The sequence below is a fragment of the Balaenoptera physalus genome (assembly GCF_965194825.1).
Source record: "Balaenoptera physalus genome assembly, chromosome: 3".
NCBI lineage: Eukaryota > Metazoa > Chordata > Mammalia > Artiodactyla > Balaenopteridae > Balaenoptera > Balaenoptera physalus.
The window spans coordinates 147,038,135-147,054,363 of NC_138890.1; the positions used below are offsets into that span (position 1 = coordinate 147,038,135).

General features: G+C 37.3%; 1 protein-coding gene across 5 annotated transcripts in view; it reads right to left on the minus strand.

The window, feature by feature from the left end:
* NIPBL (NIPBL cohesin loading factor) overlaps positions 1–14,960 on the minus strand; it is a 199,915-nt gene extending 184,955 nt beyond the window's left edge. For 4 of the 5 annotated variants that reach the window (XM_082453662.1, XM_082453663.1, XM_082453660.1 and 1 more), the window contains exon 1: positions 13,978–14,960. The gene's annotated coding sequence lies outside the window, so the exon portion shown is untranslated. The remainder of the gene's footprint in view (positions 1–13,977) is intronic. The other variant, XM_082453661.1, reaches the window with a different exon arrangement.
* Positions 14,961–16,229: the final 1,269 nt, after the last annotated feature.

Genomic DNA, 16,229 nt, shown 5'->3' on the forward strand with positions numbered 1-16,229 from the left:
ATCTTCTGGGACCAGGGCTCGAACCCGTGTCCCCTGCATTGGCAGGCGGATTCTCAACCACTGCGCCACCAGGGAAGCCCTCTACCTCTATTTTTAATTTTAAGTCATTAATAACTCTGCTCACCATGGTTCCTTGCTCCTTTATGCCTCGCAGATGATATTTTTATAGAATAGAAAAAAATAAAATAGAAATAGAAAAAATAAATAAATAAAATAGAGGCATCTCTTAGGCAGCCATGTAAACTTTGAGAGCGAGGATGAAAAAAATTCCTATGATCAAATGCCTAGAATTCATTGCTGACAGCACAACAGTTATTCAATTAATTCTTGTGGAATGATTACTAACGAACTAGCTAATAGAGAAACTTATAAAACTTATCTTACATCTCCATAAAAGGATTATAGTTTGAAAAAGTTCCCTAGGTGATTCTGACACGCCACCTCTCTAATCCAAAAAAAAAAAAAACCCAAAAAGTACATTTATTTAAATGTACTTAGATCCTAGGAAAGCACTCATTTTCATTTTGATATTGACCTGGTAAATTATTTTTGATAAATCAGTTTGATTCCTTCATAATTATTCCTGCATATAATACTTCAGAAAAGCTACTGCTTTTCATTTTTTATTTAATTATTTTAAAAGGAGGCCTTAAATTATACCTGTAAAGACAATCCCCTCATAAGCAAAGCAACATAGCTCTCACTAAAGATCTCATAATATGTATGCATTTAGTATAAAACCAACTAAAGAAGCAGTCTTCAGATTAAGTTGGATAGACAAATACACCAGGAAGGCCCTAAGAACAGCCTTATACAATAGAAAATAGTCATACAAGAACATTCATTTTGTTATCCTAAGTTCATAGTAATAGTCAATATACTGGAAAACAAAGCCATAAGAAGAAACGGTATTGTTATCTTCTGGTAATTTAAACCAAGTAAGATTTTTTTTTAAATACTACTTTTAACCCTGATTTAAGACTGTTTGGAGAGATCTTCTAGGTCAGCCTTGAAAGAAATTTTCAAATAACTATTAGTATCTACAACAATTTGACCAAGTCACTAAATTTTTTAATATCCATTCCATCCAAAATGTGAAAAGTGATACAGTGTTTGGTAGACTGTATTCTTATTAAGCAGCCAAAAGTTATTCAACTTATGTTGGCTTTAAAAGCTATATGCTAGTAAGTCAGAAAGAGAAAAACAAATACCGTATGCTAACACACATATATGGAATCTAAAAAACAAGGTCATGAAGAACCTTGGGGCAGGACGGGAATAAAGATGTGGACCTACTAGAGAATGGACTTGAGGACACGGGGAGGGGGAAGGGTAAGCTGGGATGAAGTGAGAGAGTGGCTGGACATGTATACACTACCAAATGTAAAACCGATAGCTAGTGGGACGCAGGCACATAGCACAGGGAGATCAGCTCGGTGCTTTGTGACCACCTAGAGGGGTGGGATAGGGAGGGTGGGAGGGAGGGAGACACAAGAGGGAAGAGATATGGGGATATATGTATATGTATAGCTGATTCACTTTCTTATAAAGCAGAAACTAACACACCATTGTAAAGCAATTATACTCCAATAAAGATGTTAAAAAATAAATAAAATAAATAAAAGCTATATGCTAATTCTAACTTGTATATCTATACGATAACTATAATAATAAATTGAATATTGCCTTGGATATTCTCAGTTAAGGTAATAAAAGAAATTCTAGGATTTCAACATGGTTTTAAACTTAAATTTTACATATCCTTTTTAAAAGTCTACAAAGATTTAGAAATGTCCTCATAAAAATAATTTCCTAACAGACCAATTCATAATTATGACTTTGCCAAAGAAAAGCCTAATGTCTTCTCAGCTCTGAAGTATTGAGACTCTCATATCTACCACAAACCTGAATGTCCCACTGACATGCTTAAAACTGTAATATCATCTCCTTCCCTTCCTCTACAACCCCATCTTCCAATTCTTATAACCTTCTCCTCTTATATTCCTGATCTTTAGTGAATGGAACTTTCATACTTCAAGTCCCAGAAATATGAAACTGAGAATCAATCCTCAACTCAGAAGCCAATGCAGAATTCTTAAAGGCATATACATTCCTTCATAATCTGGACCCTGCCCCTCTCTGTAGCTTCGAATATTTTTGGCATGCTCCTTTTCCAGCCCTATGCTCCAATAATCAAAGCATCTGCAGTTTCCAAAATCAAACTGTTGCCCCAGACTCCCAAGTCTAATTAATGGCCTTCTAAACTTACTTTATACACCATCTCTAGTCTAAATTAGGTGATCCTCCTCAGTGCTCCTACTGTATCCTCTTTGTTAATCTTGATATTGTAACAAAATCTTTATTTATCTGTCTATTATTAGACTGTAAGATCCTTGAAGGCAAGAGTGAAATATTTTATTTCACCACTTGTAATGCCTTACAGTTCCTGAGATAAAGGAAACACTTGATGTTTGATGAACAAGAGAATGAATGTGAGATCACAGCCAAGTCTACATCACACTAGATGTTTCATATCTCAAATATTAAGTCTAAGTAATAGGACCTACCAAAAAACTGATTTTTCTTTTTCATACGTTCCAATCTAAAATCTACCTACTACTTTTCTGCAGATAAAAGACTGATGATCCCTTAACTATAACTGTATCTCTAGGACCTACCTACTCTCTTCTTTCATTTATCTAAATTCCTTTTTTTCCCCTTTGTTTTGTGTATTTATTAGTCCACAAAAATCCTGAAACCTGAGAACTCCTTCAGTTTACAGCTGAAGAAATGGGCTTAATGACTGGTCTAAATGTCACTTGGCTAGTAGCTAGTTCAGACTAGATCCTATGCTAATTTCACTATATAATACCTCCAAATGATATACCCAGTTTGAAAAACCCATTATTTTTATTATGAAGAAGTTCAAAAATATATTGAAAAGAGACCACAGCCACAACAGTGGAGAAGATGAGCATTTAAATGACCTAAGAATAATCTTAATAGGAAAGGTGCATCATAGGAAAGAAATGAATTCACTGAATGAATTAAGACGCGAATGAAAATAAAGATTATGGAAGGGTAAAACTATTTTTGGAAATACATATTAGGTGCCACAGAAAGGTTCAAACCTTTTGGTCTAACTACCACTAACGGAATTCTACTCTAAATGAATAAAGCCCCCAAAGGGGGAAAAAAACAATACATATAAAGATGTTCCACTGCCTCATTTTCGTACAGAAAGAAGTGACAGCAAGTAAAATGTCCGAAATAGAATACTATGAAAATTACGGTTCATCCACTGACAAAATGTTGGGTAACATTTTAAATATTTATGAACACTATATAAAAAATTAGGAATATCTTTATGATAAAACCTTAAGAGAAAACAGGACTAGGTACATATATTTATACCGTAAATATTTAACCATAATTACATTCATATAAATATTTTTATTAAAAACCTAGTAGGGAAAAACATAAAATATGAGATTATATATATATTTTTCCTATTTTCCAAATAGCATGCGGTTTTTTTCCATACTGCTTCTATAATTAAAGGAAAAAAGAGAGGGAAAAGCTTTAGCTTTGAGATTCTTAAAATTTTTTAAGCTCTAAATCCCACAATTTAGCCTTACCTAACATACCAGCAAACTATAAGTAGTTTTGGTTCCCAAGAAAACTAAGGGAATGGAGAGTTGCTAAAGTATGAAATTTTTAGAAAGAACATTAGAATTTTGGTGGCTATCGTCTAGTTGAAAACAGAATCACTAAAACCATATGATAATTAGCATAGGTGGCAACATGGCTCAACATCGAGGTAGCATAGTAACAAGCATGTTGTAATCTCTAAGTCGTTTTAAATTCTAGTGTTCAGGCCCCCTCATCTCAATACTGAGGACAATGGCACTTTGACATAAGCTAAAAACCATGAATAATTGGAAACGATTGAAGAACTATAATATCTCTCTCCCTTTCCCACCAACACCTTCCATGTCCTACTATGCATATCTGGATTATGCAGGTCATTTTATCTCTGAGCCTATTACATTGTCCCTTACCACTGAAGATGGAAGCCCAGAGCTAATACTTGAAATCAGAAGCAAAACTGGAGTGGGAATAAAAGAATAGAAAGAATTCAAAAACACTTCTGTACATAGATCTTCCTCTTATCCAGCTAAACAAACCTAATTGTCCAAATACAAGTAGTTAAATTACACAATTCTTTGCTTTAAAGGCTGTCCTACCTTTTACGGGCTCAGTGTTCCCTTTCTTCTATCAAATTTGCTTAATATTTAGCAAGCCCCACCTATCTTCTGTCACTCCAATCAGTCTTATATCTCAAAACTAAAATATAATTCAAATTCATGTATTCAACAATTGTTCGTTGAATGCTTACTATGTGCAAGCCACCACAACGCAATAACTAGGCAAGGTTCTTGGTCAGTCTTTGTAAACAGCCTTTGGATTGATCCCATTTTCTCAAAAACATGGCAATTAGCACTAGAACAAAATACAGCACCTATTATTTCTTTAGTTATAAATTCTAGATACAGTGAAGAAAATGTTTACTTCATTTTTCAAGATAGCATCACATTTTAAGATGCCCTTCACAAGAGATACTTAGGGTTATTTAAATCAGTAACTCTAAGCATACCCTTCTGTTAAAACTGGGGAATAAGGAGATAACTTATTCTAAGGAAGAAACATTGCAAGGTTATACAAAACCATGAGCAACAACTTCCAAACTCACAAACAAGTAATACAGCTACAGTATATGTGACTCTTGCCATTAAAAATGTTTGCATGCCTAGCAACTGAACAGTATCATATCCCCACTGCATTTGCTTCTTTAGTTTTGTTACCTGCAATAAAAATGAAAATGTTATTCAAGTAAAGTTGCTTCCACAGTACAGGAAAGTCAATTAAAAAGCCTTCCTTTGCTCCTACATTCTCATTTTCTTCTCAATTCAGACTCTGCCCCTGAACACATAAACATGCAGTATTTAAATGAACGTACACATCCATGAAATGTAGTGCTCTAAAAGTAAGGTATGGAAAGAAGACTGAGTTCAAACTGTTCTACTTGATACACTGGGCTCTAAAGTAAGAAGTTCTGGATTTTAGATATGGAAATGGGTACAGAAGACATTGACATTTAAGCTATAAAACATGAAAGGTACTGAAAGTTACACCTTAATTTTAAACATCTGAGCCCAAGCATATGAGCAAAACGTATCCTAACACTAAATACATCTTTCACAATTACCTCTAAATCTTTCTTAAAATGCTATAAGTTATTCCATCCAACAAGCTGTACGTACAAGCCCACTCTCAGAATCAAACTGTAAAGGAGGGATGGATTCAAGTGATATTCAGGGAGGTGCTATGAATGGGTAAACAACTGGGTAAACAACTCGTTTGGAGATACACTAAAGAAGAAGGGTCAAGCATTATCACCAAGTTTCTAGTTTAGGCAACTTGAGTTAATGATGGGAACATTAACCTACTTCACATAGTTCTAAGAATAGTTTTTCTTTTTGAGTGGGAGGGGATAAGGTTAGGGAAGAACTGACAGATGAGTTCAGATTTCTACACTACTTTTGAATTTATAGTATTTATGGGACATCAGGAGGTGCCTGGTGAGACAGCTGGATCTGTCTCAGAAGAGAATTATGTTCTGGAGATAGATATGTGAGTCATCAGCATGTAAAAAAAGTCAAATGAATAGATTAAATCAATAGGAAGAGAGAACAGAATGAAGGTTGAAGAACCACCTTGGGAATACCAATATTTAAGGAGTGGGCAGAGATGGAAGAGCTAGCAAAAAGAGTCTACAAATGAGAGACTGATATCCTTGAACCCAAGAGAGAAAGCGGTTTCAAAAAGGGAGGAGGGAGGGGGAACAAAATAGGTGGTCAAATAAAATAACTCTTTTTCATCATTATCTGCCCCAACTTTCAGTAAATAGCACTACTTCTCTAACTTTAAGCATTAGAGGAGAAGCAATGACTGTTCTTCACTATAACCTATGCTCTATTTTTAGTATAAACAGCAATTTTATACTAAAGTGTAAACTCAATTTCTGGATAAGTTATCACTGCACCATTGTTCCAGTTTCTATGTGCTGTATGTTCAAAATACATGATGCTACCTATTTTAATTATGATGAAAAAGAGGGCAATGTCTATTTTACCTACTTGGTAGAGCATCTAACCTAACAGAATTAACTAGTATAAAAGCATGCCACTCAACAGTAATGTAAATTACAAGATTTTTGGAGTTGAGGGGTAAACATGGGCAAGTAAAATTATGTCCAATAATAAAGCAGCTGCAAAATCTGAGACAAATATCTAAAACCGTTCAAAGTATTTTTTGACAGGGTAGTACCAAAGTTAAAGAGTATATCAAATTCAATTTCAAAATTCAGATACCAACAAACTACTAATACAGGCAACAACATGGATGGATCTCAAAAGCCTTATGCTAAGTGAAAGAAACCAGACACAGAAGCTTATATGATTCCATTTATGTGACATTCTAGAAAATACACAACTATAGGGACAGAAATTAGATCTGGCTGTCAGAGGCTAGACTAGGGGTAGGAAACTGATTACAAAAGGATATAAGGGAACTTCTGGGGGTGATGGAAATATTACATATGTCTTTCATATGTCTACATATATGTCTTTCAGGATAACTTGGAGTAGATTACAGCATGAATACTGGATTCTTAATTCTTTTCTCAAAGGGAAAAAAATGATAACAGTAGCTTTTAGGCCAATACATTTCAACTTTCAACCTTAAGAGTTTTCTGAGACATAGGCAGAACCCTGGGAAAAAGATTATGTTATGTGCAACAATTTTTTAAGAACAGTACTTTTTTTTAATGGGAGTTAGGGCCAATATATACCCATGTAAAATTTCAATTTGGTCATTACCAAAGAAAAACTAGATTATGTATAGCCTATACTCAGATCATCAATTTCTTTAGGTAGAAACTGACAATCTTATCAGACAAAGAACACTAAAAGCAGATTTTAAAATCCTGAAAGGGTTAAAATAGATAAGCAACAAGGATATACAGGATAGCACAGCGAATTATACCCATTATCTTATAATAACCTATAATGGAATATAATCTGCAAAACTACTGAATCAATATGCTGTACACCTAAAACTAACACAATATTGTGAATCAACTATACTTCAATTAAAAAAAAAAAACAAATAAAATAAAACATAGCAAATATAGGAAAAAACCAAGCAAAAGAACAAATAAAATAAAATCCTGAAAGGGTTGCCAAGTAGCAGTGTTGAGAAAACTCAGTGTTGAAAAACTCCTATTTCCTTACTAGGACTAATTTCAAGGACTTGTTTGTTTGTAAATAAAAAAATTAAATATATCATCATAAATATTAATATTTTTACAGTAAACTATAGTTTGAGTTTTAATAATTCATCAGTGTTTCAAGCAATGTTAGTTTTTAAGGTATCTAGAATCAGTGACTATTTTTAAAAAACAGTACTTGTGAAGTACATATGCATTTTATTGGCACAAGACTAAAGAATTGAGATTATAAGTGACCCAAATGTGTTCATTGTAACGAAAAGGAATCCAGTATTTCAAAATTATGTCACAGCTTCTGAATTTCTCAGAAGAGGTAAAAGTATACAAAATTATTTTAATAAATAAATTAATCAATGTTGCTAATTCTATGCTTTTCCATCCTGTTAAAGTTTTTCCTTTCTGCCAAAAGGCAAATACATACAAAAGAAAATTTTAAGAGTTTGCTATATCATGTTAAATGATGTTACACACACGTAAGATGGCAAAAAAATTTACCTACATTAATTATGTTAAAAATTTAGTGTATTCTTGAGAATATTTTTTAATGCTTAACGTTTTTATAAAAAATAATTCAAGAATCACAATATTATGAAAATAAAGTGGCTTTTCCACACTTTCAAAAAATACAGCATGCATTATATTTAACGTCAATATTCTATTTAAATGCACATCTGTACATAGAAACATTTTGTATATTTTATATAGTGTAAAGTTAACAAGGTATGTTTTAAAAGACTGTAATCAGATAATGAATCAGCTATAACTGACCAAAAAACTTTAGAATTCCTCTTTTTAAGCCATAGGATCGCTTTATAAGCCACACTAGAAAAACAAGTCTCACTACTTTATAATCAAGCCTACTCTTTTTATCAAAAAAACAAACAAAAAAAAGTATTATAAATCTTGAAGAGACAGAGTGGTAGAATGGAAAGAATAGAAGTTTTAGAATTAGACATATTTGAGTTGGGATCCTATCTCTAACACTGTCTAGATTTGCCACCTTGGACAGGTTATTAAACATGATGAGCTTCAACTTCCTTGTCTGTAAAACGAGAACATTATCACTAACCTCATTGGATAGTTGGGAGGTAATCACGATAATCAGTATAGTGGTTAAGGTTGGTGGGTGAAGCATCAACTCTGGAGTCCTTTCTCCACTTTCTTCCACTTGTTAGCTGTGGGACCTTAGTCACTTAATCATTCTATATTTCAGTTTTCTCAAATATCTTAGAGTAGTAAATATAACCAAACTCATACTATACCTTGAAGAATTGAGAAAATCCATATAAAGCCCCTGGCACAGTTTTTGGCACATGGGAATCACTCAATAATATTACATATTACAAATGTAAGGTACTCAACACAATGCCTGACACAAAAGAGATCTTAAATCTTAGCTTTCCTAAACTAAGTTCTAAATTACTTTTTTACTGTCTCTAAAATTCAAATTCACCCCTGAAGATAAATGTATGCCATTAAGGATGATAAAAAAATACTAGTTCAAGGTCTATAAAGGTATTCACTAAAGGAATCCCCATAAAAGTGTATGTAATGGCAACAGCTCTGGAATAAGTGCACAACTTCCCAAGCTGAGAACTTCAAAACGATCCACATTCTTTGGCTATATAAATACTGGAATTTTTTAAAAGTACCAGTCATACTAATTTATAGATTCATCTACTACAATACAAATTGGTCATATACATTTCTACGAATAAAATTATTCTAAAGCTCAATTTTCCCTTTCTAAAAAGATGCTTTGACAGTTTCAACTCAATATAAAAAACTTAAAAGAAGTAAAAAATTCAGATTAACAAACTCAAAATTAAAATGTAAGATAGTAAAGATGTGCTGACTTCAAAATTATTGAAATTATCATTAATATATATAGCATATATAGTCTGGATTCTATTTTAGTTCTTTGCCTAAAGTACATAATTTCCTTGACTACCTGACTTTTAAGTATTGATTCAACTGAGCAACTAAAGGATAATATTAAGAATTTACTAAAACTAGAAATGTGGAATCCTAAGTCCTTAAGAACAAATATAAATCAGACTGATCATACTAATAAGACAACAGACAATTTTCTGACATTTTCAGCCTCAGTTTCTTCATCCGTAAATTGTGGATGATAATTGTTTCTATTTCATGAGCCTGTTAGCAGAATTAAATGAGATAATATTGGGGGGGTCATACATACGTTAACACAATTCCTGGCAAATAATAACCCCTCAAAATCTTACCTAGCTGGCAATGCTGTATCAAGAAATGATGTCTCCTAGTAATATCACTTTGGGAATAGAAAGAAACCTGCCTTAAAACATAATGCAATCTGACAAAACTCAATTCATTAAAACTGACTGCAGATTTGGTGTTTAAAATTGCATTTAAATCAAATAGAAACACTAAAATTCCACTCTAGTAGTTGAAAAACACAATAAGAATAAAACTTTAAGGAGTCATTATTTACTACACATACAGTTAATTCACTTACACTCCTGAAGAGGGACATATGTAAATAAACTTAATCACCTGAACACCAAATATATACACACAAGGTCAAGATTTCTAATGTAAAAGTACTATTTTCATACCAGGAAAATACAACCAAAAGACAAGTATCATATCTCTATGGAGATGAGAAAAGCACCTTGGACTCAGATAATTGGAAAAAATCACAAATGGTATCAGTGTCAGCACTGAGCAATACCTAGCTTCATGACCAAAGCTCACAGGTTTCTTAAAGCAACATAATCTAATAAGAAGCTATTAAGAGTCAGAGAATACCTAATCTCCCACTGAGTCACTACATGAATCTCTACAAATCATGTGGCCTCTGAGTTTTTCATCAAAAAATGGAAATCATGCTGGTCATTTACCTTGCAGGGAAATGAGAATATTTATGAATGAACTCAGGTCACCCTGAAAAAGGACCAATTTAAAAATACAGAGAATAATTATTGACACCTGCTAAAAATAGAAAAAAACTTTGTTCAAAAAGTATATTTTTAAATGATTTTTAAAAGCTACATAAGACCATACATTACCACCAAAGCCAACTTAGTATGCTCAGGATATTAAAGATGTCAACTAAACACTTAATTACCAGGCTTCTATAAAGTTCCTAGTCAGTAATTTCCTATTCGTTTTATGGCAAATAAATGTGATAAACGGAATTGAAGTTACATTTCTATGAAAAGAATTTTTATTTACCTCAGTCTTCCCAGTCACTTTATATAAAACTGAAATTTTACATTATTTTAAAAATTTCAGAATTACTTACAAATTATGCTTTTCCTAATAAGCAACAGAGTGCAGAAAGTTAAATGAAACTGTGTAAAACACAAACTCTTTAGTTTTTATTTACTCTTTACTGTTAATTTTTACACCTTATTTTGGGAGAGTAAAAATACCACAATAGAGTATGTCAAAATATAACACAGATGGGTTCAAATGTTTCTATAGCAGTTTGATGATGAATTGGTACCAAAAAATTAAATATGAAATTAGTTTAGGAAGCCTTAGAAAATACATGTTTGAGTTGGGTAGCCTGGCTCCAAATAAAGAAAACTTCATGTTTGAATTGGTACAGCTTTGCTCATAATATTTTTGAAATTTAATAATGATCATTATGCAGAAAACCAAAACTAGGCTTACTACCATACTGAAAACTTTCACTTTTCATCCCCAAAGAGAATCTGAAATAGTCTTTCTTCGAAGATAACTCTTTTCTTCTTAAAAGTGGACAGTATTATAATGATCCGTAGCACAGGTTCAAAAAGCTTTCGAATAACTTTAGTAAACAAATTTGTTGAATGGCTTTCAAAAGGAAGCACCCAATATACTCATCTCAAAACAACAGAAGTAATTATTTACTATTCAACTTTAATTTGATTTACTAGACTTTCATGATATACTTTAAAACTACTTTCTTTTCAAGTAATTATTATAAGTTACTGGTAACTCTGCAGACTCAAAAGAAACAATAAACCATACTGTTGAAATTTCCTCTAAGTATATTATAAAATATTTATCCTATAATATAACCAGCATTATAAGATTTCTGGAACATTTATAGTTGTTTCCTTTCGCTGAATTAAAAAAAAAAAAAAAATGGAAATACAAGATTAGCCACTGGTGACTATCCCGACCAATACAGGGGAGGTAGAGCAGACTATTCATAATCTCTAGGGAAACACAAATTATTCCTTCCAACTAAGTTATCAAAAATGTAAACTTCAAGTTTAGGTTTTACTCAAGTTTCACAATGTCTCCTTTAAAAATAATCTATTTAATTGGTTTGGACTAAACAAAAAATATTTTCAATGTAATTTAAAGAAATATTTATGGTATCTGAACAAAAGCTATCACACAACCTATATTACTTACAGATTACTAAATATGTAGAATTAGGAAAATAACGTCTGATAGGAACTAATTCACTTTAATTCCAAAGTCACAATAAAAAATCAGTCACATAAATAGGTATCTAATATACTGATTTAAACATCTGTGTAAGGAAGCTCCCTTTAACTATATAAAACGCTAAAGATAAGTTGTTCCTGTTGATGAAAACTAAGCAAGCAGAACTCCTCTTTCCATTACCTTTAGAAGAAGTATGTTCATCCCTTGACATACATCTCAGTATTTTATTTAAATAAAAGTTGTAAAGACAATCGCAGGTTCATATAAGGGCCTTTTAAACATTTACATTGAAGCCCTTACCCCGCCTCCCACCCCCAAATCCTCCGCTTAAGAAGTGAACTGTTCCTACCTTCTGTATTCTTCCCCCCCCTTCCCCAGCCCCCATTCGCGTGCCCCCCACCCAGTGTAGGCCTGAGGCCCTGTAGCAAACAGTGTCTAACAGGAGCAGGCAGCACAAAGACAGGAATGGGAGATTAGTGGGAGGGAGGGAGGCCGGGATTGGGGCTCAGCAGGAGCTTCAGGCTTTTTAAAATTCAAACTGCTCCCTGACCAATACAAATCACGGACACGCTACTGACTACTACACGGATTTATAGCATTAAAAACATGCCTCGTACGTGACAGCTATATTAACTTCACTCTTTTTAACATTTATCCATACGTTTGCAGGAAATGTGGAACAATTTATTTTAAGCAGAGGGCCAAACTCAAAAACAACCTTCAGAAAAGTTACTTATTCTACAATGACAATAATAATTCAATGAGACACAAAAAATTCGAACCAATGTTAACACCCACTAATAAAACAAGGGACTTTTTTGATCAGTGTCGCTTCATTTTAAGCAATGAAAGTTTTCCTTCAGTGACTATGAGACAAACTATCAAAACAGTCTAACCCAGGTACATTTATTTTTCTGTGCAACTTGTATGGCTGAGGACTTTTAAATTGGTTTTTCCCTTATGCCAACCTACATTACCAACGCCTCCATAAGCAAGACCTAAACACTTAACTTACTTGCGAACTAGAATTTAAGATAGAACTGATCGTTTTCTCCAGCATTTACAGATACATCTGACCTATTAAAATGACACCTCTCTCATTACACAGTCAAACATCATGGGCACAAACAGCCAATGACAATCCTGGGACCTCAAGAAGATCTGCCCAGACATGAAAGGATGGCACCTTCTACATTTTTTTTTAACCTCCCAGGGATTTTAAGCATAACTTAATTTCTATCCTTCTAAAGAAAATTGGTTGTACCTGTATCTCAGCACAATTCTCAGAACATTTAAAAAATCTTTTTTAAGCTTCTACACGTTTAGATCAGGAAGTACCTAAGTGTGTTATGTATAATCGTTTAAAACTGTCCTTATACAACGCACACAAATATAAAGTGGCAGGGTAAACCTGTCAAGTACTTTATACTTGTCTTTGAATAAAAAGTCCATGTGCAACACACTGTCAAACAGCAACATAAAAGCTCTTTGCGTGGGTGGGGGTCATATGCAGTGTCTACCACACTACGGGTTCCTATATGAAATATTCATGTGGACGACTTAATTCTTTTTAAAAAGAAAATGAGTCTTTATTAACTTTCCAACGTCCAAACAAGTTTTACACAGGAAAAGAATTACCACTGGATCCGAGTCTGAGTATTTACATTTGTCTCACTAACTGAAACTACTTCCTCCCTTCATGGGGTCACAGGGGGAAGAAGGGGGGTTGTTTGTTTCGCTGGGACGTTCCCCACTCCCGGACCAGGAAAGTTGTAAATATGGGGACGGTCAAGGCACATTTGCTGTTAGTTGTATTGTTTCCGCCTCCTCACTAGCTACGGCTCTTCTCCCGGGCGAGGCCTGTCACCGACCAGCAGTAGCTCCGCTCAGCCCGAAGCTCTCCTAATCCCCGAGCTCAAGTAGATTCCGCTGGCCCGCGGCCTGCACTCTCCGCCGGGCCTACGCCTCCCCGGCCGCCCGGCAGGAGCCCAGTCCCCGCCACCGGAGCCGGCCGGGAGAGGGTACCAAACCACCGCCACCCAGGGCGGCTGCCACCAGAGAGGAGCGAACTCTAGACTCGCCCGTGGAGGAGACCTGGGGCCGCTAAGGAAACGGCGGGGAGGGGAGCGAGGAGGAGAGACGCTGAGGACCTGGCGCCGCCGCCGCCGCCGCCGCCGAAATAAAGAGCAGGAATTTACCTGGGCGAATCGGCGTCTGAATCCAAGGGGAGGCCGAGGCCGCTGTGGCGAGAGACTATAATCCGGGCCGGGAGGGGGGGTGGCTACGGCTCCTCTTCCGTCTCCTCAGTGCGGGGAACATGTAGAGCCGGGGGGAGACCAGCCGAGAAGACAAATCGCTGCTTCTTCTTCCTCCTCCTCCTCCTTCTCCCACATAGAAACACTCACAAACACCCGACCGGGGGCCCGAGCTACCGGGGGGGCATCGCCGCCGGCCCGGGAACCAATCCTCCAGTCGGCGGGGGCGTCCCTCCCTGCGGCTTGGTGGTGTCGGGTGAGTCGGTACCGACGGAGGGAGGGGGGGGAGGGCGGGGGGGGAAGGAGCCCTGTGTGTGTGTCTCTCTCGTTTCGTCTCTCCCTCTCAGAACAAAATGCCGACCGGAAGTGCAGCTGCAGGAATGACTCCCTCCGCCGGCGCCAAACACTAACAACCACCCCCTCTTCCCCACTCCACTTCCGCCACCGCCGCGCCGCCGCCGCCACTTCGGCTCGCGTCTTCGGCTGCGCCGCAGCGCACGGCCAGCTCCGCTCCGCACCGCACCCGGGGCCGGGCGGCGGCCGGCAGCGAGGCGTCGGCGGCTCTTCTCTGCGCCCTTCTCCTCAGGGCGGCTGTGGATGTTGCCTTTTAGTGTCGATCCTGCGGAGCGGCGTTTTCGCTGCGGCACGGGCGGGCCGGGTCTTCCCGGTCTTTATTTTCCTGGAGGCCGACCGGAGCGCGGCCCGAGTTCGGTGGTGGTCGCGTGCGTGGGGGGCGCTCAGGCCCGGACCGTCTCGCAGCCCGCGCACGCCGCCCCAGCTGCTCGTGTTTAGCTCTCGGGAGCCGAGCTCGGGGCGGCCACGTAGAGGACGCCCGCGATCCGACGGCGACCGAGCATTTTTTAAATGGTGTCCCTGCAGCCGGGTGGATGGATGTATCGTATTGTACACCTTTCTCTCCTTTTGAGAGGCCAGACTTTACGCCCGTCTCTGCATTATTTCTGAGGAGTGAGAACGCAACGCGTGGAGGAGACGAAGATTCTCAGCTGGACTGAAATGGAACCATGTTTGTGATGCATATATTTCTGGAAATATGTGGTCTTTTCTGGTCTTGCATTTTGTTGCCGGTGGTTTTGGCTCTTGCCTAGCAGTCGGGAGAAGGGCCTGTAGGCGACGCTGTTCGAACGAGGAGCCGGTCCGCGCCCCCCTCTAGGTGTGGGTGGAGCCGAGCACGCGGGGAGAGCCGGCGGAGTGCGGGCCGCGGGGGGGCCTGGGGCCAGCCGGTTTCAGACTTCGTTTTCCTTTACGTTCGAAACAGTGAGGTACTGGCCAAGGCTGGAGTACAAATGTGATTATGTGTACAGTTCCAAGCCTCCTGTAGTCTCTGACTGAAACACGTGAAATAACTTTACCGTACAGGTCACTATTAAGTTTACTTCTGTACATTAAAAGGGGGCTTTTCTTCAGGTAAAAAGTGCATAGGTAAGCGAATTTTACTCAAACGGGACGAAATTTGTGTTATATTTTCATGAGTTTACTTAAATGGTATGTTAATTATATATGCATATGTACCGGTACGCTGAAAGTAAACAGGAAAATTTTCCCCACAGGTTATTCCTTTTGCCTCACATCACTCGAAGGACTAAATCAGATCTTGTCACTCCTTTACTCTAGACCCTGCCATTGTTTAGCTGGGAGTAAAAGCCAAAGCCTTGACCGCGGCCTAAAGGCCGTGCGCTCGGTGGGGCGGGGGGAGGCTGCCTCGGCCGCCTTGCAGGCAAGACGTCTGTCCTGGCTTTTCCTTGGGCCAGGCTCCTTCCCCAAGGACCACAGAGTTTGCTGCCTCACCTTCAGGATTTTGCTCAACTGTGTCCTCGGGGCTCTGTGGCCACTCTTTAAACTGCAAGTTCCCAGTCCCTTTTCCCCTTTTTTATCCTTCAGGCGTTCTACATATCTTACATGTTTATCTCGTTATCTGTTTTAACCAACAGAATAACGTTAAGCTCTAGGAGGGCGAGGTTTTTTTTTCTCCACTGGTGTTTTGTGGAGAAAATAATTCCTGACACACCGTAGATGCTTAATATTTGGTTAATGAATGAATGACGATTTTAAGGGCCCTGACCCCACCCACACATACACCAGTTTCTGAACTCTGTCCCTTACATATGTATATACTTACACACTACAGAGAACTTTATGAAAGATTTGTGGGGGGGAAAAAAAAAAACCTAGGGAAA